The sequence below is a fragment of the Lycorma delicatula genome, chromosome 10, assembly GCF_047948215.1.
Source record: "Lycorma delicatula isolate Av1 chromosome 10, ASM4794821v1, whole genome shotgun sequence".
NCBI lineage: Eukaryota > Metazoa > Arthropoda > Insecta > Hemiptera > Fulgoridae > Lycorma > Lycorma delicatula.
In genome coordinates, this window is record NC_134464.1 from 109289545 (window position 1) to 109313240 (window position 23696).

At 31.1% G+C, this 23696-nt stretch overlaps 1 long non-coding RNA gene across 1 annotated transcript; it reads left to right on the forward strand.

Annotated features, from left to right (window-relative positions):
* Positions 1–1005: 1005 nt before the first annotated feature.
* Positions 1006–20874, forward strand: LOC142331496 (uncharacterized). The gene is made up of 3 exons (XR_012758009.1): positions 1006–1153; positions 2538–2763; positions 20802–20874. It is a non-coding gene; the product is annotated as an uncharacterized LOC142331496 (long non-coding RNA).
* Positions 20875–23696: the final 2822 nt, after the last annotated feature.

Genomic DNA, 23696 nt, shown 5'->3' on the forward strand with positions numbered 1-23696 from the left:
GCTGATGCAATCATGGCATTAGGAGCTGAAAAGAGAGTTAAAATCAAAAGAAAGAAAGAGATAACAAAATCAAATGGTTATAGGAAAAAGTCTGCTGAAAAGTATTTAGTAAGATAATAAAACAAAAGTATTTAGTAAGATAATAGAAGCCTATCATTTAGATTTTATAATCCTTTTATAAATGAGCAGAACAGTGTTGTTTAATTTTATCATTTCACTTTTAAAAAATTTTTTTTCCTGTAGATAATCAACTTTTTATTTCTTGCATACATCTTTCATTCCAAGTCACATAACTTCTTTAGTAATTAAGTCGCTGTCTACTCTCTAATCTTTCTTTCCAGCACAATATATAGAGCCTACTTTTTTGTCAATTCTGATGTCCAAACTTTCATTTTTCCATAATATTTTGAACATTTTCAAAAAAGCATTTGACAAATTTTCTTCTATGTTCTAGCTTCTATGTCTAAAGTGGAAAGATACAAGCGATGTTTTAGTGTTGTTATCAGCTCATAAAATGACTCGGAACAGATGTTCAAGTTCGTTCAAAAGAAGGTAAGATACAAAATCCAAACCCGATGTCATCATTGACTGTAAAAAAAATAAATCCAGTGATAGAAATGACCAAATCATTGCCAATTATCCTTTCAAAGGAAACAAATGAAATGGTGGAAAAAACTGTTCTTTCTTCTTTTTTTTTAAGATGGCTTAAACCATACATTTATGGTTATCAAAATTACTAAATTTACAAGTATAATTAAAATCTACAACATCAAAATTCAACGTATGCATATTTCTTCAAGTGATAAAAATAGTAATATAATTTAATCATAAAAATTCTTGTGTATATTTTTTTTCAATAAATTTTTTTGTAAAAAATTGTTTTGAATTCTTTTAAAAATAATTATAAAAATGTCTATGTGTATGTATACTGACTAAATATATACGAGGTTAAGTCAATTATTATCCACAATTTAGTTATATTTTTCTTTATGTTGGTAGTACTGTCTCTCGGACGAAACAGTGAAAGAAGCGGTGCATTTCTAGCTCGCAGCTCAATCGAAAAACTTATTTTATGAGGGCATCAGGAAATCTGTGCAAAGATGGACCAAGTGCGTTGAAATGCAAGGGGATTATGGTAAAAAATGGTGTAAATGTAAGTTTCCTATTTGCATTGCAATAAAATTTATAACTACATTGCGGATAATAGACTTACCCTCGTATATTATATTATATGAGGTACAACTTATAATTATTTTCATCTTAGGGGTAATATACCTTCGTATATTACTGAAATTAATGTTTTTAAGATTTATATTATTCCTCTGTACTATTAAATATACTTAAATTTCATTAAAATATTCTGTATTCTAGAATCTAGAATACAGTATTCTGTATTCTGTATCATTAGAATATTCTATTCTACAGGTTGAGGAACATAAAACCGAACCCATATTGAAACCGCTACCCAACACTATTTATGAAAGACTCATACAACTAGCGCGACTAGTGGATGTATATGTTACTACTGATTGTTGCTGCCGTTTGTCAGGTGGTTACGTTTCAGTCGGTACCCGTTTTGTTACAGTGCAGTATTGTGAGTGTTGGTGTGTGTAACCCACCGGGTTGGTCTAGTAGTGAACGCGTCTTCTGAAATCAGCTGATTTGGAAGTCGAGAGTTCAAGCGTTCAAGTCCTAGTAAAGGCAGTTATTTTTACACGGGTTTGAATACTAGATCGTGGATACCTCGGTTTTTTGGTGGTGGGACTTCAATTAACTACACATCTGTCTATTCCAGGAGCCATTCTGCCATTTAAATCTTTTAATGCTCTCTTAAATTCAGATCTCAGTATTGTTTCTCCCATTTCATCCTCCTCAACTTCCTCTTCTTCCTCTATAACACCATTTTCTAATTCATTTCCTCCGTATAACTCTTCAATATATTCCACCCATCTATCGACTTTACCTTTCGTATTATATATTGGTGTACCATCTTTGTTTAACACATTATTAGATTTTAATTTATGTACTCCAAAATTTTCCTTAACTTTCCAGTATGCTCCGTCTATTTTACCAATGTTCTTTTCTCTTTCCACTTCTGAACACTTTTCTTTAATCCACTCTTCTTTCGCCAGTTTGCACTTCCTGTTTATAGCATTTCTTAATTGCTGATAATTCCTTTTACTTTATTCATCACTAGCATTCTTATATTTTCTACGTTCATCCATCAGCTGCAATATATCGTCTGAAACCCAAGGTTTTCTACCAGTTCAATTATTACGTATGTTGAATACCCAGTTACCCAGTCTTCCCTTCTTCCTTTTGTTTATTAATCGGTATAAATTAAAATAATCACTTGTTAATCTTAGATTTTTGTTCTCATTTCACTTCACTTGATCCAATTATGTGCATTCTGTTCATTTTATGAATTAGATCATTGCATGTTTACAAAGAGAATTCAATTTAGATTTAGTATAAATTGTTAAAGAATAAAATTCAGATGTTAATAAATAATTTATTTTTGAAAATTTTTGTTTAAGATAATCGGTGACTGATGTTTCTTAGCATATAGAGTCATTGAAAGATAAAATAGCTGCACTAAACTCACAGTTAAATAGACAGTTGGAATTAACAGATTCAGCCAATAGTAGAATAAGAACTCTGGAAGATAATAAGGCTTGTATTGAATCAAAGTTACATAAATTGGAGGTTGATTTGAGTTCATGTGAAATTACAAAAGAAAATTTGAGACGAGATTAATCAATTGTGAGTAAACAATAATTAATTTTTTGTTTAACTCTGTTAAAAAAAAAATAAAAAATGTTTTGTGGATTTGTATTTGATTTATGGCTAAAAGAATTTTAGTATTATACTCAGTAATTTTTCTTTTGGTGAAAACATTTGTGTTTAAACAATTTTGTTCAGCTTTTATATATACACACTAGCATTTCTCCGCCGTGGCTTTGCCCGTGATATCAGTGTGCTTTTTTTAATAGCAAACCTATTTATCTCACATATGAGTGCTAGCATCTGTCATGGCTTTGCCTAGGCTGTATGATTACTGTGTTTCCTGTCACATTCAGGGGATATTTAGCCATCATGGCTTGCTTCACTTGCCCTTCCTATCTAGCTAGAGGGCTCTAACCATTGGACCCTGCTTTGTTCATTAAACTCATGCTTATGAGAATAATAATGATAAATAAAAATTAAAGCCTATTCAAATTATAAAATTATCATTGTATTGTAATTTCGAGTAATCTAAGATTGTGGGTTTCAAAACAGTTGGCCTCCATCTTAAAAATATTACTTATTGCTGGTTACCCGTAATTCATACAGGTAATACAGGTACAGGTATTTTGCTTGCTCGGTTCTTAGCATTACCTGACAAACACACTAGGAAATGACTATACTTTGTTTTTCAATTTAATCTTTTAATTACTTTTTAATGTTTTAATTATTTTTATTTTATGTTTTTTATTCAAGTAACTGAAGGCAGGTACAACTAGTCGCTATGCATGTACAGAAACAGTGGATGTGTTGGTTGAGCCACCATGCTGTACACTATCACACCCCTTAAAAAATTGAAAATAAAAAAACCCAAAAATGGTATTTAAATATTTATCTGAAGAGTATTCGCAAGCCCATTATTTTCACAAGATGTCATGAAAATAATGTAAGTAATTCATATAGAAACATATGTAAGAAACGGAATTTTTAGGCCGTAAATTAATAGAGCAGAATTAGCGGTTCATTCTGGTTTTTGATCTGAAAAATCTAATAAAATAGGTCCCAGAAACATATATGCAGTAGTTTTTGAGAAATATAGGGTGAAAACCAATAAATTGGGGATAAAAAACCTGGTTTTTTATGTTTGTTGTGTAATAATTTTGTTAGTGTTAGTTAAGGGGTAATTGAAATTCATGCAAAATCTTTCACTAGCTGTAATTTGCCAGCAAAATATTTTAAGACATAGGTTGTTATAAATTATTTTCATGAGTAAATAGGTTGTGAAAGTCCTGAGAGAACTTTATGATACACTTGCATATATAACATATGTTAATTACTGTGTCTTGGTGTATGATCTTAACAGTAGAAAACTTTTCAGTAAATTAATTTTATTGCGGTTATAAAAATTTTAAATGCAACTATAAAAATAAACATGTTAGTGTCCTGGCATGGTTGATGAATGGTTCATAAAATTAATTGTTCAAGTTTACTATTTTACTCTTCCATAACTGTACTTACCATATACCCTTCTACTGCAGAGCTTACTTAAAATATTTTTTTTAATTTTACAGTAACGGATGATTTACAATTTTAAATTTACAACTTATATGAAGTAACGGTGAATTCTCCAGTAGAATTAACCCTAGATAGTTCAAGGTGTTTCTGTAATGTGCAGGTCAAAGGGGAAGTCAAAAAATATTTACACTTATTCATATACTTTTTACCACATGTTTATTTTAATTAAGAAGGTTAATATTTTACAGATCTGTTATAAAGTATGATTTTTTTTTTTTTTTGTAAAACAGAAGAATTTTCTAGATCACATCTTAAATACTAAATTTTCTTAAAAAATAAATGTTCTTTTATCATCAGTAGATTTCAAAATTTTTTACTAAACTACTCGCACTCTTCTGGTTCATTTTTACATTCAAAACAAGTGTTTGGTTTTTATGTATGTGCATATACTGCACTTTGCACAAGTATTAGTTATTTTACTCGTTTTTCTTTCTTTGAAGAAGCTTCACTGCAGTAGGTATAGCAAAGAGTTTGCTTATAAAAGATTCTTTTCTAAAACATTGATGAACTGGTTTCAACCAAAAAAGTCTATCATTCCCAGTGATTATTTCAAATATTGCAAAAAAATATTCAACTGGATCTTTATATGTTTGTTAAAACAAAAAAAAGAATTTTTTTTGTATATAGAAATTGTCTAATTTTTTATATCTTTCCCTTATTAATTCTATTCCTTATACATTTCTTGTTAAGATGTAAAGAGAAACTTAGAATGAAAAGTTCTTCCTACACATCAGCTATTCCCATATTCTATTGTCTTTTATTTACCCTCTTCTAACTTTTACTAGATTGTGTACACTTTCCATCTTGTTTTCTTATACCTTCTGGTTTTCTTTCATCTATCTCAGGAGATAGATAAACCGGTTAGAATGGTATCCAAAAAGGATTACCTGTAGATTGTTGTAAGCTTGGTTCTTCTATCACTGTAAATCATCTTTTCCCATCTATTCTCTTCAATCAGCAACTTTTCTGCATTTCTTACTTCGCTGCCTAAATTTGTTTTTATTTTTATTGCTCTTTTACATCGATGATAAAAAAAAAATGAAATAGTGAAAAATATGTATGATTTTGCATTTAATTTTTCTGCCACGACATGCTTTTACATATTTTTATTATTTTTTTAATTAAATATTATTTTCTGAAAAATATGAAAAAATTCACTGAATTTATGAAGATTCAATTGTAAAAAGTGCAAAAAATGGAATGATTAGGAGAATGGTGATTGACTTTTCAGGTTTAAGTTAACAAAATGTTTAAATAAATTTTGGATTATTTTTCCTAGAAATTAAATTTTAAAAAATTTGATACAGAATTAAAGATTTACTATAAAATTTATTATAATTAAAATAGAATTCTAATAAATATTATGTTTGATAATATCAAGTTGAAATCTATGAAATGTTTACGATTGAATTTTCATCTGTACTTTAAGTATATGGCTGGTTAAAAGTTTGATCTTAATGTTGAAGGGTTAATGGATCATGCATGAAAATGTGCAGTACCTGATTTATTTACTGTGGTCAAAATGCAGATCGCTGTGTTGTTGTGCAATTTTGTATATGTTATGATTTCTTGCTGTTGGCCCAAACAGTTTTTATGAAAATTGCTGAATTTTTTGTATTCATTGTAAAGTAAAAATTAATTTTATTTTTGTTATCTTCATATTCTTTAAATGTATTCTCTTTTATTTTTTTATTCTGTGTTGCTCATGTGTATTTAATTTGTGTCCTTTATTTTGTGCATATAATTTTTATGTTGAGTTTGTTTGTTGTGGTTAGTTCAATGAGGAGATTTACAAAAGTGGCTCAATGGTAGACTGAAATGATATATATTATTTTCCCTCTATATTAAAAAATGTGATTTTTTCCCTTTATATTAATAAAATGTAAGATATTTCAGTTATCTGGGAGAAAAAAAAATTTTATTACAGTTACAGTAATATTTATTTAAGCTCTAGATTAATAGCAGTGATTAGTAGATTAAAAATTCGGCCGATTTTTCTCTTTATTTTGTTACTTATTTTTATGATTTTGTTTCTTTAATAATATTCATTTTATGCTAATATTCAATTACCATGTTATATTTTATTTGACCTGTAAATAAATAATATTTTACATTTTAACAATTTAATTTCATTACCTTGTTTGTTTGATTTTTGTTTTTTATTTTCGAGTCCTAACTGTAGTCTGTTATTGATTTCATGTCCTTGTTTTATTTTATTAATTTTTTGTCATAACCTTATTTTGTTTTTAATGTTTAAGATTAGTTTCTTTACACTATTATATGTATTGTGTACAATTAATACAATTTTTTTCATGTTGTGTTTATGAAAAATATTTCTAACACGTTTAAATACCCAGTTTGTGACTCAAGATTAAATAAAGTTAAAGATTTAACTCTATTTATCTTGATGATTCATTCTATCAATTCCTGTTTTACAAAAACGAAAAATTATTTGAACTAAAACTGGGAATTTGTTTCAATCCTGTTATAGTCATATTACAGAAAATTTAAACATATAGACACGCAATAGTTGTACTAGTTGAAGTCTACAGTAAAAGAAGCCAGTTGCGAGTCCAATGATCCATTCTTGCTCTGTGTGTCAACTGATTTTTCTAAACTCTGACAAGTTTATATGAGCACTGGATTGCATCTATTTCATTATATATATATATATATACACATTAAGATAAATTTTATATTTTCTTCATTTAATTTATTTTTATAATGTCCCTTCTTTCTTAGACATATCATGAAAAATGGTAAGATTATTATTAGTCTGTTTAATTTCTAATATGTATATCTTTTTGCTAGAATATGGATTAATACAAACTTTTGGCATTAACCAGAATCGGTTTTTATTTTTCATTGCAGTGAATGGGTTAATCATTATCATCTATACAATTATTTTATTTATTAAAATCTTTAATATATATATTAACTGTTATGAAAATATACTTTATGTTTATTGTAGCCTTATTAATGTGTATATTAATCATTAGAAATAGAAAACATTTTTAAGATAATTAAATAGATATATTATACAAAATTACTTATTGTTGTTGTTCACTGTTAGGTAAAACCCATCAAATGGGAAATGCACCTGGTGGAGCTGTTCAACTTCATTAATATATGTGTTATTAAATAGGACTTATGATGTTAACTTTCTTTTTTTAACGAACATTTCATGTTTATTTTATCCTTTAGCTGCTATTATTGTTTAACTTGTCTGCTACTTTAGTGTTTGTGTAGTTTATCCAACTCTTTTTCATAAGAGGTAATTAAAATAAAATTCCCATAAAACAAGTTTAAAACATGATCAATCTTATTGCTATTCTCTAAATATTATTTTACATTTCTGTAGATTTATTTCTTGAAGTATTTTTGAACGATTAGGTTTTGAAAGGTACTGCAGTCCATGATGTCCTCATCCCACCTGTCTGGTACTTTGAGTTCCTCAGGTGGCAATGTTTGGTTTATTTTTCTTCCTGCCTTGGGGGTTTGGGGGCAGATACTGCTGTTGACTTCTTCTTCCCTTGTTGTCTTTTGTGTTGTCGTCTTTTAGTTGTAGTCTGATCTAGAGCCGATAGTTCTGGTTCTGAGTAAGAGGAGCTCCTGCTAGATTTTGTACCCCTAGTCATTTTTTTTGTCTTGTTGTTTTTAAGGTAGCTGATAACGTTTTCTTGGTCTGCCATAATTTTCTATGTCTTTTGACCTTGTTTTTTGTGTCCCTGAAAAATGTAGAATTTTTGGGGGAAGGAAGGTCGCCGAGCAAAAAAAAAAAAGGGGGGTCTGGCCTGGAACCCTGGGGGTTTGTGGCTCGGGGCCCTGGGACAGAGACACAGGGAAACGGCCGTTTCCCTGTATGTTTAGAGAGAGAAAAAAATAATTCTAAGTTTTTTCTGACGTTCAAAACTCGCGCTAGACTCCAGTGAGATTGGAATCTAGTTCAACAAAATCTATTGCCAACTTAATTTCAACACTAGATGTTGAAAACTAGCTGTGTGCCTAGTCTAGAGTTGGCGGACGTTTTTAGGTATGTCAACCTAACACTTATTAAAGCTATTTAATCTACTTAAACTAAAGTAAAAGTCTATACTAATATTAAAAACTTACTCTACACCTTTGATATTATTGTTTTTAAACTAACAGACTATTTTAAATGACCTATTTAATTTTATATAAGATATCAAAAGTCACCTTGCTTATAAACACCAGGTGTTCTTATACTGAAATCTTAAAACATTAATAACTTTATGAATTCTGAACAGATTTTAATGTTTTACGTCTCGTTGCACTCAGAAAACTTATCTCTAGCACTTTTTCATCTACTTAAACCATTACTACCTTTATACCACTTTTTTGACACTCTCAGGAGCACTCCAAAGTATGTCGTAGTAGGTAAAGAATACCGACTTCTACTTAGTTGGATATGCTTGGAGAGGAGCAACCAGCCAGCCATACCCGTAAGTCACATTTGCATGTCACTAGCAAAATTTCTGAGCAGGAGGTACCATCAATTGTTGTGTAACAAATTATAATCAGATCGCTTGCCAATGAAAGTGTCAAATCCTCTGAAATTTTGAATCGACTCCAGGCACAGTTGGGAGATGCTACCTTGTCAAAAACTCAAGTGTTTGATCGGGCCAAAAAATTTCAAAGCGGTTGTAACGCAGTGGAGAACAGAAGTCACAAACGTCGTCCATGGACCAGCATCATCGGTGACAACATTCAGGCTGTTGATGACCATGTGGAAGGTGACTGCTGCAAAACATCTCTGAAATTGCATCAGAGGTGGTCATAAGTGTTGGAAGTGTGCATACAATGTTGTCAGACATTCTTGGATACAGCAAAGTGTCGGCAAGATTGGTTCCATGTCTTTTCACTGAGGCACAGAGAAATGTCTGAAAGACATTTGTCAGTGGCCTCTGAGTCGCTTTGAGGAAAAAGGAGAGGCATTCTTGGACCGTATTGTGACCTTTGACAAAACGTGGTCCTCCACTACACCAGAAGCAAGAGAACAAGCATGGAGTGGTGGAAAATTGAAGAGGAGGTACCAGTCAAGGCCAAGAAACACTTGTCAGCTGGAAAAGTTTTGGGACTGAAAAGGTGTGCTGTTGATTGATTTCTTGCTTGAATGAGGGACGATAAATGCAGCATACTACTTCCTCCCAGTTGTATGATGACATAAGGACTGCTTATCGCAACAGTTAATGCCAGCAACCGTATCTCAATGCCCTGCTTCTGACTGCACAGCCGCATATAGCAGGTCAGACTTGCGATAAACTCACTAAAATTCATTGAACACCTGCCACACAATTCACCATGTGATTTCCACATGTTTGGTTTGCTGAACCAAACGTTTTCCTAAAGAAGTTCTCTTTTCTTTTCTCCTAAAGAAATTTTAGGAGAGGAAAGACAATGACTGTAGTCAAGCATTATATGTGCAATTGGTTGTTGGGGCGGCCATCTTGTTCTTTTAATGAAGGAATAAAAAAGGTGTCCAAAAACCATTCTTGGGCCTTTATTGTTTATGTTAATGATACGTTTGAACTACAAAATCCTGATTATAAAATTTTATCTTATGCCGATGACACAGTTACAATAAGTTATGGAAATTCTTGATTTGTATTTTATAATAAATTGGAAAATCAACTTACTGAATTAAAACGTACGGTTAGATTCTAATAAGTTACCGACCGGGTTGGTCTAGTGGTGAACGTGTCTTCCCAAATCAACTGATTTGAAAGTCGAGAGTTCCAGTGTTCAAGTCCTGGTAAAGTCAGTTATTTTTACATGGATTTGAATACTAGATCGTGGATACCGGTGTTCTTTGGCGGTTGAGTTTCAATTAACCACACATCTCAGGAACGGTAGAAATGAGACTGTACAAGACTACATATCATATTTACACTCATACATATTATCCTCTGAAGTATTACCTGAACAGTAATTGCCAGAGGCTAAACAGGAAAAAGAAAAAGATTCTAATAAGTTAGCTCTAAATGTAAATAAGACTGTCTGTTTAATTTTTGATAATCATTATGACTACTGACTTTAATGTTGTTATCAGAAGTGAATTTGTTAAAAAAAAAAAAATATGGTACACAAACTATTTAGGTATTATTTATCGATCGACATTTCAGATGGTATTTTGAAATTTCAAATAAAATATATGGTTTTCATACTATATTTGTTTATCTAGATTAAGCAAAATTCTTACTGCTCAAAATCTATTTACTATTATGTATGGGATTTATTACAGTATTGTGTGGTATAGTGTAATTGCTTGGGGGTCAGCAAATAAAAATATCAAAATACAACCTAAGGAATCATAAATATACTGCTATGTTTTATTTTAATAAACTTCCTCTTGAAACGAAAAGTCTAGTATCAAGAGATCGGAAAGGTTAAGATGAATGAACTTAAAATAAGGCTATTTCACATAGATGAATACTTAAGTGACTGTATTGGATGGTATCATATTTGGTTTTGCAATTTTAGTTTTAAATTTTTGTAGACTTTTTTTATATTTTTATTTTCTTTGTATTATTACTTTTTTTTATTTTGTGTATTTGTATATATGATTTTACATATGATTTGGCATCAGATATTGCATCTCTGCAAGAAAGACATTGTGTTATTACATAAAAAATAAAATAGAGTAAATAATATAGTAGTGAGGAACTAAAATTTTGTTTTGTAGTCGACAAAACGCTTCTGACATAGGCGGTACATTTGAAAAAACAATAGTTACCAGTGACAATGTAAATACTGTTTTAATAATGTGATGATGATGGAATGAACATTTTCGTCTGTGGTCAACAAAACACTTCTGATATCCTGATCGCAGATTACATATTTGTATGCCAGTTGTGTTCTGGTTGTAACACAGTGACCGGATGGTGGCACGTTGATGGCAATTGAACGCATCAATGGACCGGTGAAACGAATTTGAATTTTATCTAACTTTTTCACCTTATTTTTCATTTTAAATCGTTTGATGCACACGTTTGATGGGGGGGTTATTCCCTGTCCAGCAATATCATGTTTGAAATAAAGTCAATACACTTTGCAATCAGTATACTTCATAAAATTTAATGTTTAGCAACATAAATAGCAACCGTAAATTTTAATTTTATTTTGTTATTCGTGTTGTATATTTTATCGTAGCAAATCCATCTTAGTTTTAACCTTACTTTATTAAAATTTAAAATCCAAGAAGGGTTTTTTGTAATTGTTTTTGACCCGGGCAATGGTAATGCGAAACCGTTATTTGCCCGATAAAAATATCACATTTATGAGGGTTTGCGTTGATAGTGTCTGATAAATGGTGCTTAACCGTAATTTTTCCTTAGCGAATCATATATAGAAAGATATACCAGTATTAGTAGAAAAAATGTTATATTTGTAAATAAAAAAAAAAAACAAATTGAAAAACGTTTACATTTTGGTTTGTTGTATTATATTTTTTAAGTTAATAAATTTCTTTGAAATTTTATTTCACCATAAAATTTGATGAATTTTTATGAAATTTAGATCAAACTTTTAATGTATCAAGAAATACGAATAATCTTTCAGAGATTTATGTAAATTTATAAAAAAAACATTTTTTAAACCTGTGGTTATCTTGATTGTTCTGGATTGAGCGATCAAATAGTTTTCATCTTTTCTCTTACCCGTTTTATTATATAAACCTAAATAATGAAATTAAAATATTTCAAAAGCTAGATATTATATTGTATTGTTTATCGACTGAAATTTTTGTATGAGTATATTACAATCGAGTTTATTGCTATTTTCCATACAGTTAATCTTCTTTGTTCTAATATATAGATAGGTTCATCATAAAAGAACGGTGAATGTTTAAGGCATGAATTAAATAAAAACAAAAATTACAGTATTATATCGTTAAAAAATTTGACAAATACAACATATTTTTTTATTTGTCAAATTTTTCATTTCAAATAGTTTTATTACAAAGTGAATTTCAATGTGCAACCATTTTCAGCTCGGCAAATGTCCAATCAATATTGTTTCTGCCTATATGTGATGTAACACATCTTCTGTTACGGTTGTAATCGCTTCATTATTATTTCCTTTCACCGATTCAGGTCATTTAGTAAATAGCGGTTTTAATATATTCCCGCAAGAAAAGTCAAGAGTTTAGGTCTGGAATTGTTGGGGTTAGGCTATTTATCTACGCACAAAGTTTTCATTTCAAGACTAGTCAACAAATGCATTAAAGCGTGCTTAGTCTTTACTTAAGCCGTCTTGTTAAAAATAAATTTGACATGTATTTTCACATTCGTCCAGTTGAGGTAAGCAACAGCCTGTTAATATATTAGGATAAATATTTCCATTAATAGACTTTTCAGCAAAGAAAAAAGGCCAAGATCAATGATTTTCATTAAACCACACCAAACATTCACTTTAAGAATGTCATATACTTCTCAAAGGTAAAGTCTGTTTTCAGATCCCCATATTCGTGAATTCTGTATCTACTACATATCCATTAACGCATTGGTTGCAGTTTTTTTTAACGCAAGCGATTTGCATGCGTTACAAATACCTGTTATCCAGTATTTATGTTTCTATCGGTATGTTACAAGATACTCGCATCATGTAAGCTTTTGGCTCTTGAAATGGTACCTGTCGGTCATTGATAGAACTATTAGTGAATTTTATATTCAAATGATGCGGTACCGGTCTCTCATGTCAGGTGTAATCTTTCTAATGTCAAAATATTATTTTTAGAATTTCTCAGTACGATATAAAAATATGAAGAGGATAAATAGCGGATACCGGTGTTCTTTGGCGGTTGGGTTTCAATTAACCACACATCTTGGTAATGGTCGACCTGAAACTGTACAAGACTACACTTCACTTACACTCATACATATCATTCTCATTCCATCCTCTTTAGTAATACATGACGGTGATTCCTGGAGGCTAAACAGGGAAAAAAAATGTATAATACAGTTGCCACACAGAAGGGAAATTGAGGGGAAATTCTGATTACTGACAAAACACATTGTCCTTTTTCTTGAACAGAAAACATAGTAAATAAAGAAACATCTGTGGTTAAAATGGCTGTTGCACAAAATTTTTGGATGGAGGTTTTTACTTTTAGTGTTATTAATTTAACTTCTCAAAATGTTTCTTCTAATGATTTGATTTGAATTACTGAAATTTTACCGTTCTTTTATAATGATCCTTAACATTTATAAACGTATGACTACCAAAGTTAATTTCTATTAATCAGATCATTAATATTTTTATATGATACTTGTGGGTATTTAATAACTTCTTGTTTAGTGTTCAGAATTTTGTGTTAAGGATGTTTTTGATGAAAGTATTACTACAAAATGTTCATACTTCTTAGAAGTAACTCGTAATAATTTTAGAAATAATTAACCTACTAACGATAAAAGTAGGATTATATTTTTAAGTTATTTATCATTTTAATGCACGCGTAACTGTTTTATGTTAGTTAATTTGTTTAGTATAGATGGTTTAATTTTAGAAAAAACTAATGGTTTTTTCTCTTGTGTCTTAAATATAGTAGTAATATGTGTGCCTTTAAGGGAACAATTTCTATGATGAACATTATAACTGTTATTTTTGATCTTATAACTAAACCTTGTCTCACAAAACCGCTAGCAAACCAAAAAATAATAGTATGATGATTCTAATTTTTATTTTAATTTAGTGCCATCCATTTGAGAAAAAACTTCTCTTTACTTAATAACTGGTAATACAAAAATTTTGAAAATAATGATAAAATTGTATATTTACCTTAAAAATAAAACTTTTAAGAAATTACGTTACCACTATATTAAAATTTCATCGAGTAAATGAGAAAAAATATTTATTGCCTTGGTGTATTTTTTTAATATCCAATAAACTACTGCCTGTTGAACCGTTGTCATCGTTTCTCAAATTTATGACAATGTCTTCAAAAATATTTTCACACATACTATCTGCTTCCCGTCCTTTTTTTCCTCTTTTATTACATATTGAATACAATTTTTTCAAGTATTTGTAATTAACATCTATCGGTAGATTTTTTACGTCGTTTTATTATTTGTGTTCTGTTTATCATCCGCATGCCACAGCAACAGACAAGTTATAGTTTACATTGCAATATTGTATGCGTAAAGCAATAATTGCACTTATACATGGGAGTGACAGAATGACTCGGCCTAAACTACTGAGATATTACTTTATTTGCTAAATTCATTCTATATCTGTTGCAGGTTTTGATAATATCGATAGTAACTGTTTATAAAAAATATTAGCTTTTTGGTTATTAACATATGTTCCTAAGTATACTTTTGCGCTTAAAACTTTGATCGACAAAGCATTAGACTTATATGAGTATTTTAGGACAGAATAAACAGCTATAGTACTTTGTGTACTAATATACTTTAGTATGCTGCTTTATCGTATTTTTCTAGTTATCTGTCAAAAATATTGCGGACCGGATTTGATAAGCGGCACTTCAAGAATGACTTTTTTACAACTTCTGATGGCAGATCATTTCAAGCTTTCGAAATCCATTCTTCAGTCATCTAATTATGTTCCTCGGTGTGAGGGGGATGAACGTTTTTAGTCGACCACTGATTGTATCGTGTAGGAATACAATCTTTAAAATATGTATTAACCCCGACATCCAGTGTTTGTAATTGACTTTTCATACCTCCAGGAATTACAACTAAGCAGTTACTCTTACTTTCTTATATCCAGTTGTTTTTACCGTTACTTGTTTTTCTCTCTTCTCGCTTAATGTAATTTTATGGCATATCAAAACAAACAGCGACTTCAGCATTACCGATTTGACCGAGACGGTATTGTTTTTTTAATTGTAGATCGATTACGTAATGTTTATATCTCACTAATTTACGCTTGTAATCTGATTGTAACTTCTGACAAATGGAGGGTTTGCAATGCAGTGATAGATATTGCCTTGTCACGAATTTCTCACATCATTCGTGGCTAGCTTTAAATTGAAGACTGTTATTCCTGGCAATTTCCCTGGACTTTAACATCACTAGAAGACCTTTTCTGTGGAGTTCCTTGAAATAGGCAAAAAGAGCAGCATTGATTTCCAAATATTTTCCGTGTTTTGGTCTCAAAAAAGATCTCTTCATTCATTTACATGCAAATAATCTTTGTGTCATACTGCATCACTAACGCGCGTTCGCTTCACTTACCGAAAACCATTTACCGGCGGCACAGATTTCTGATCTGTTCAGCGCATAAAATAACCTTGTGTTTAAAGTCAGCAATGTATGTGAATACTTTACCACGATGATGAAACGGTTAGAAAAAGTCAACAAATAGGTAGAAAGGAACGATTATGAAAAATCAGACCGATTTACAACTATAGTAGTACACCGTACGCCTGTTCAACATCAAATGGATGTTAGACAGGAAATGTGAAAGAACTTTTGTCATCATGCATAGAGCATATGCACAAATTCCAGAGCGATCACTCATTAAATTATGATGTCAACAGCGATAAGCTATTGAGATGTAAAGCTTTCTGATAAGAGTCATCTTTCTAGAAATTTATGTACGATGACAAATGTTCTTTCATGTTTTTTGTCTGGTCTCCATTTGATGATGAACGTGCGTACAGATTCAGCTTTCCAGCTATTAACTCTGCATTTATGTCAAATAGCTTTAGACCTCCAATTTAAGTCGCACCTTATGTTTTGACCCTTTAATCTGTTAAAAAAGATGCATCTTATATTTGAAGCAGTACTGGTAAGTTATGTTAAAACAAATTTCAAGGTGTAAATATTTATTGATTATATATATATATAATATAACTTGAAATAAGATCCTGGAGCTTCAATTGTGAAAAGATTTTATGTATGCGATTAAAATGGGATTCATACATCCCTGAAAAGGAAGATACCTCATGACAGATCCGATTGCCACACCACCCCCTTGTACCTAACCCTTAAGAGCTTTTCTAAAGGTCATCTTTTAGGCTTGAAGACATATTTCATCTTGCCTCGGTCAGGATGCCACTGATGCAAATGTCACGTGTGACATTCTATGGAATATATAATTTATTTAATCTTGTTACCATATTGTAAAGAGCGTGTCAAATACCGGTTAAAATATCTTTATCTCATTCCAAAATAAACTTAAAAGTATGTCAGTAGTTCGTGTACTTATTTTATTCCATCTTACTTATTTTGACATGTGCCCGTATCACAACTTTGCAATCGCTAAGTTTAGTACTCCTTTAACTCTACCTATATCGCATAAAGGCTTTACTGTCTTCTGGAGATTCTATCTGGTTAATCGTAAATAATCGATCAGAAAATCTTTCACGTTGCCTTCAGCTAATAATCAAAAAGCATTTGACAATTAAAACGATAAAAAAATGAAGCGAACAAAAACTTCCAAATCGCTTTTCATGTCGGTTACTGATGATTTTATTATCATTATTTTATCAAATTCAAAGTTCAACATTTTGGAGATAAATCTTTTTAAATTACTAAATGTTTGTTCTTTCTTATAACTCGTAAATTTCTTTGCGATGAGTTATAGCTATCTATTTTATTTGGATAGTTTTCATAATTTTATATAGGAAATATTGCATTTAACAAAACCAAAAACGGCGAGGCATTATTGTAAAAGCTTACATTTAAAATCTATATTATTGTAGGTCTATAAAAGGTTGATATCGGTATATTTTTTTAATGAAAATAAAAATTTAGCAATATTGTATATATCCTTTTTTGTTCATACCTCATCGATTTCAAATATTCTTTATAAAAAAAATTATAATTTTGTTATTTTACGTAAATAAAATGTTTGTTATAAATTTTAATTCAAATAAAATTACTAAAAACCTCACAATCGTGTCTTATAGAGTGTCTACAATTTGTACCACACAGTCGTCGTATGAATGAAAACATTAAAATTTTCCCTCTCTTGAATTATAGGCCTGTTTGATTCAAGAATTTGAAAACATGTATACTTTCCTTCCTAAATTTTCTACTAATTCAGATGCTATTTAGTCAGAGTTAATCTGAACAGTTGATTTTTACTGTACGTATTTTACGATTTTGTCAAAGGAAACATTTTGTTTTAAATTAGGCGAAGGAGTTTTTTTTATAAATTAGTTTAATTTTTACTTATAATTAAAATCGCATACATTATAATAAATTCTTTATTTTAGTTTATTTGCAGAACTTCACTATAATCTGCGGGTTTTTATAAAATCCTAAAAAAAGCAGTTTAATATAATTTATGATTTATCAAGGTAATGTTGTTTATTCTCCTATTTTTAACAAAGAATAAATTTTCTTTTATATTTTTGTTGGCGAACGACTTGTGGATGGTTAAATTGATTTGAGTGAATCTTTTGATAAAGAATTAGTAACCGCTTTGATTACATTTCAAATATCGATTTATTAAATGGATTCAAATTCCTACAATAATAAAAGTTTGATGGTAAATTAAACATTTACTTTAATACGCTGTTTCACAACAGAAAATCATACTTTAATTTGTTTTCTATGTGATTTGCCATCTCTTTTTACGACTAGACGCATGTAAAGCACCTAATAGTCTAAGATCTGGCAGCTGATTTCTGCAGGTGTCTGTTTTTTAATGAAACTCCCAGAAAATCAGGCAGGAATTATCTATTCGATCTTGCGTATTGTTTTTTAACTTTTGTCTCGATATTTTATCGGTGAAATACTTAAATAAAAATTCATCAGAAATTAGTTTCAGCGACCCAAACCTAAAATTATGCGATAGATTAATTACTCAAATGAAATTAATTGAGCCTCAATTAATGAGTTTTTGGCAACGAAAAACATTCCTGTAGTTCTTCAACCACTTTATTCACCTTACTTGAGTCCATGTGACTTCCTGTTCCCACCTTTAAAAATACACCTCAATGGTACCATTTTGGAACAATAGAAAACATTAAAAAAATGTAATCGACCACCTGAAGTATCCTCCGGTTTCTAAGTTCCAACACCGCTATGAAGAGCGGGAAACTATCACCTTCAAAATAGTTCCCTTGGGAAGCCACACAACGCTTTAAATAAAAGGTTTTTCTGAACCGGTCTCATTACTTTATTTACAGACCTCGTATGTGTCAGCAGGTCGAACGCTAACTTTTTAACGCATGCGGTACACTCTTGATCTACCGAATCATGGTTATCTGGAAATTAAATCATTAAATTTGACAAGGTGCATTGTCATGATGTAGCATCCGGTTGTCTGATGGCTGGTCTCACGTGGGCAACTCTTTTCCGCAGTCTTCCAAGAATTTCTTGGTAAACATATTGAATTGCAGTCTATCATGCAATTAAAAACTCCTTATGGACGATGCAGTTACTAACAAAGAAACAAATTAAATGCTCTTTTGGGATGCGGTGAGTTTGAAGTGTTCCACTCCTTGCTCTGGCATTTTGTTTCTGGGTCGTACTCAAATATCCAAGATTCATCACCGGTATTAACATTTTTTTAGAAAATCAGAACAAGATCGCGGCACACTTCCACCCTGTTGTTTTTCTGTTCGACAGTGAGTTTTTTTTGGGACCAATTTTGCACAAACTTTTTTCACATCCAATTTGTTTGTCAAAACTTGAATTGCGGTACGGTTCAAATTCAATTGTTCTGCAATCATTCTGACAGGTAATCGCCAGTCGTACTATATCAAGTCTCATTAATTTATTTGCATACCATTTGAATCGTGAAAATTGGACTAGCGGTTGCTGAAAAATTACAACGGAACCCCAACCAAACTTCTGAACGGCGCTGCGGGGCGCTTGAAAATATTGTCAACTGACGGGTACTACTGAGAGCGGACGGAATTATCGTGGTGGGGAGTGGGGATCGACCGTTTGAGATATTTGTGATTTTCTTCTGAAAATTCGGATCCGATTAAAAAGTATTAAATTTTTCCAAAACTTACATATATATATCGATATATCATGTAGTAACGAATCGGGATTTTTCGCTACTGATCGATACGTTCCCGTGCTAAGCTAGGGGGGACACACACACAAATGGCATTTAGTAGGGTAAGATTTCAATTTACGTAACATCAAAAACTTCAGCTACTGGTAAGAGGCGCTCAAACACACAATAACCCGTTTAAAATCGTAGTGTAAAACAACTGGATTCACATTTTGGGACTCTTGTTGACGAACGACTGACATGGCTACACATTTAAAGGAGCTGAATATAAAATTTTTTAAAAACTAGACATGCTGAGAGTTTTATCTAATACTTGCTGGGGGATGATCGAATACGCTTGTTGTGTTTCTACTGAGCTCTGGTCTGTTCCCGCTTAGACTACGGTGCGTAGCTTATTCGTCTGCTCAGAATAACGCTCGATGCAGTCCATGATTCATTTATCCGACTTGCTGTAAGTCTACTAGTGAATTGCGGTGAGCCATCCATTTAGACTAGACGAAACCAAATTTTCTGCTCTTACGTAGCTATAAAGCGCAACCAAAGCATCTGACCTTTGATGCGGTGTCCTCTAACCCGCATCTTTATCGATATCACGAACAGCAAAGATCTACTGCTATGCTAGGCATCTGAGCTCAGCACCTTTTCTTGCTTCTAAATATACAATTACCTCCAATTCTTACTGTTGCTTCGTGTAATTACCCGCTTTGGGACGGCCTTTTCTCATTATTTACTGTATAAGGCCTTAATATAACCAGCCCAACATTTCGATACGTAGTTGTCTGTTGGATTATAAGAGCGCCTTACAAGCGATCAGTGATATGTATTCCAGAGACCCTGTTGTCCGTGATGTACAGTGTTATCTCTGAAATGATTTTGTGTAATACGATTGTACCGGGTGAGTGATCACACAAGCGATACTATCTGGGGAGAACACCCTCATTTATAATTTAGGGTGTAAATGTACCTTCACTCTGTACAGAACGGTTCATTTTAAATCGTGTACGTAAATGATATATAATGTGTAAATAAAAAAGATTTCTGCTTACGTTAGCCGAAAGAAATGTGCAAAGCTGCCGTGACCTGAAGGGAAGGAAAGATCAGTACGTAAGATTGTGAGTACGGCTTGAATATGACAAGAACACGACATTAACAACCGCTTCTTTATGAAGTCTGTTAAAAGTTTGCAAGAGAATAGAACGGCTAAATTTAATCGTTTGTCGAGTCTTCATTGCGTAGAGTTACGTATAATTACAGTGAAAGCTCTCTAATTCGAATCTCAAGAGACCGACATTTTTTTTCGATTTAGGGAGTTTTCTATAGACCGGTAAAATAATGAAACTCAAAAATTGTACAGAAAAATGTCATTATTTAATAAAAATTGATTTTAATCTATAATAATGTACTACAGTACTAAATTACATTAGAAAAGACAAAATGTGCATAGTATTACGTAAAAATTAAAAAAAAAAAAAAATGTAATTCTGTACAATACCTTAATTATATATCTTGTAAATTTTTTTTTTTTTTTTTAAATTTTCTTGCAGATTTGAAAATCAAGGGCATTTTGAAACTCCACTAAATCTTCTACTTCCGTGAACCTTCAAAGAATGTTCGAAGGTTATTTATTGCCAATTTAATTTTTTTTTTTTTCATTTCCCGGAAATTAATCTAAATATAAAACACAGTTCAGGTACATTATTTAAAATGTACAGGTACATTATGATTTTTATGTTAACTACTGTTTGCCTTTCTTAGCTTCGTTCTTTTATCTCTTGATGTGTTTCGAAACCGCTCTGTTGTCAAAACTTATTGTAATCTTACTTTTACATTTCTGTTAATCTTTATACAGCGTTTCGTCAACGCCTATCCTTATATTTCACGTCACGCCTTATTTGGCCTTCTTTTGTTTGTTACTTATCTATTTCCTGTTTTCAATAAATTGAGTTTCTTGAAAAGGACATCCGCTTGATTGTTAATCGGTTCATTTATTGTTACTTTTTAATTTAACGATTTTTTCTAAAACGTTCATTTTTCTTCCTTTTAACATATGTGAATTAATTTCATCGATTCTTCCATTTAATGAGGGTATCCTTTTATCAGATGCGTCGCATAATTAGAATATTGTTTTAGATGTTTATATCTCATGCGTTCATTCATTATATCTTAATTATAATCTTCCTGTTTGTCCGATATATGTTGCATCGCATTTAAATTTTATTTTGTATATACTGTTACTGATTCTATGTTGCTGTTAAAACAAATTTTTTAGGCTATTATTTGTATTTATAACCATTTTTAAATTATATTTACTAAAGACTTGTTTAATCGGATAAATTTCTTTCCCGGTAACTGTTAATTTACTCCATTTAGAGATTTGTTTATCGTGTGTTTTAATTTCATGTAATTTATTTCTATTTTTATTCATTTTTCCGTTCGTTTATTTTTATACCCATTATTTTCTGCTGTTTGAAAAATGTCTAACTCTTTATATGCCGATTTCTTTAATGGTGATTTACGTAGTCTATCTATCTATCGTGCATCAAAAAGCCGATCATTTATGCTCCATCGAGTGATTCGAATCGTAAGCTATTATGTTATCTGTAAAGGTTTATTTTTTGTATGTTTCAAAATCTAGATTATTATTATTATTTCTTTTAATCGTTAGTTCTAAAAAGTTAATATTTTCTTCTTTTTATTTTTCCATCGTTGATGGAAACCGTTGAACTTGTTCATTTCTTCATTATTATTAATTTATTTTTTAATTACTAATATTGTTACGTACACTAATATAATAAACTGAAAAAATCGGTTGCGTTTCCGCACCACGCAGAGGTAGCAACCTTGGTGTGTTGAAAATTTATTAACGTGTGAAATCTCTCCCAGAGAGGCCTACCGTAAAACACTCGAAGTAAGATTTGATTTTCGCCTGATCTGGTAGAAAGATCTAAACTGTTCTCTTATAAACGTAATGTAATACGCATAAATTAACAAATATAAAAATAAAATTTACTAAGCATACCAGTATGTAACACGGCAAACCCTTTACAAAGAATCTTTTCACGATTTCGGACCGCCAAAAAATGTTTTCTTCGTCCTGTAAAGGAAATTGTGTAACACGATAAAAAATAAAATAATTTGTGTTTATCGGCGTAAAATAGAATTATAACAGTTACAAAACGTATAAAGATTCACTTATAAATACTACCGTACGTTCTGCATGACCACGACGGCGTTTGCAAAGTCGGCTTCAAGAATGCAAAGCAAAAATAAATAAGTTTATTTTAAATAATGTTCGATATTAGTTTTGCTCAACATTCGTAAACCAGACAGGATACCAAAAAAATATTGAGTCTTTTTGATTAAAAATTTAAAATTCTCGTTTATTGACCGCCAAATTTGACTTCATCCTGGACATAACCGATTAAGTCCATCCTCTCCATCCAATTTACAAATAATACTCTTCTCTTCTAATTAATTTTGAACCGGAACTAGTATTTGGAAAATCCGACATGAACTTAGAAATTGTACTCGTACTCCTGAATATTACAAAGGGAGCGTGCGTGTCTTTCGACCTCGGCCTCCCTATTCAGCCAACCGTATTCTCATATTTAAATCGTTTATATTTTTAAATTTAATTTACGATATGTAATGCCCGCCTAACCTTCTCAAACTTTGCGTTTCTCGTTTGTTTTTTCTAGACAAACCTTTAACTCGACCTTTCCATTTAACTTTGTCATTTGTATCTAACACCATTTCTAACAATATTCATCTGCTCTTTGTGCCGTCTTATGACTTTCTGCTATAATCTCTGGATAACGTCTTCAATACGTATTTAAAATGCATTTCTAACATCTGCGTACTATTAAGTTAAGATTTGGTATTTTATATTGAAAAATATAATCGAATAAAAGAGTATTGCTAAAAATATTTACTTGTTTTTAATTTTTATTTATTTATTTTTTTGTCTTCAGTCATTTGACTGGTTTGATGCAGCTCTCCAAGATTCCCTATCTAGTCGTTTCATTTCAGTATACCCTCTACATCCTACATCCCTAACAATTTGTTTTACGTATTCCAAACGTGGCCTGCCTACACAATTATTCCCTTCTACCTGTTCTTCCAATATTAAAGCGACTATTCCAGGATGCCTTAGTATGTGGCCTATAAGTATGTCTCTTCTTTTAACTATATATTTCCAAATGCTTCTTTCTTCATCTATTTGCCGCAACACCTCTTCATTTGTCGCTTTATCCACCCGTCTGATTTTTAACATTCTCCTATAGCACCGCATTTCAAAAGCTTCTAATCTTTTCTTCTCAGATACTCCGATCGTCCAAGCTTCACTTCAATATAAAGCGACACTCCAAACATATACTTTCAAAAATCTTTTCCTGACATTTAAATTAATTTTTGATGTAAACAAATTATATTTCTTTCTG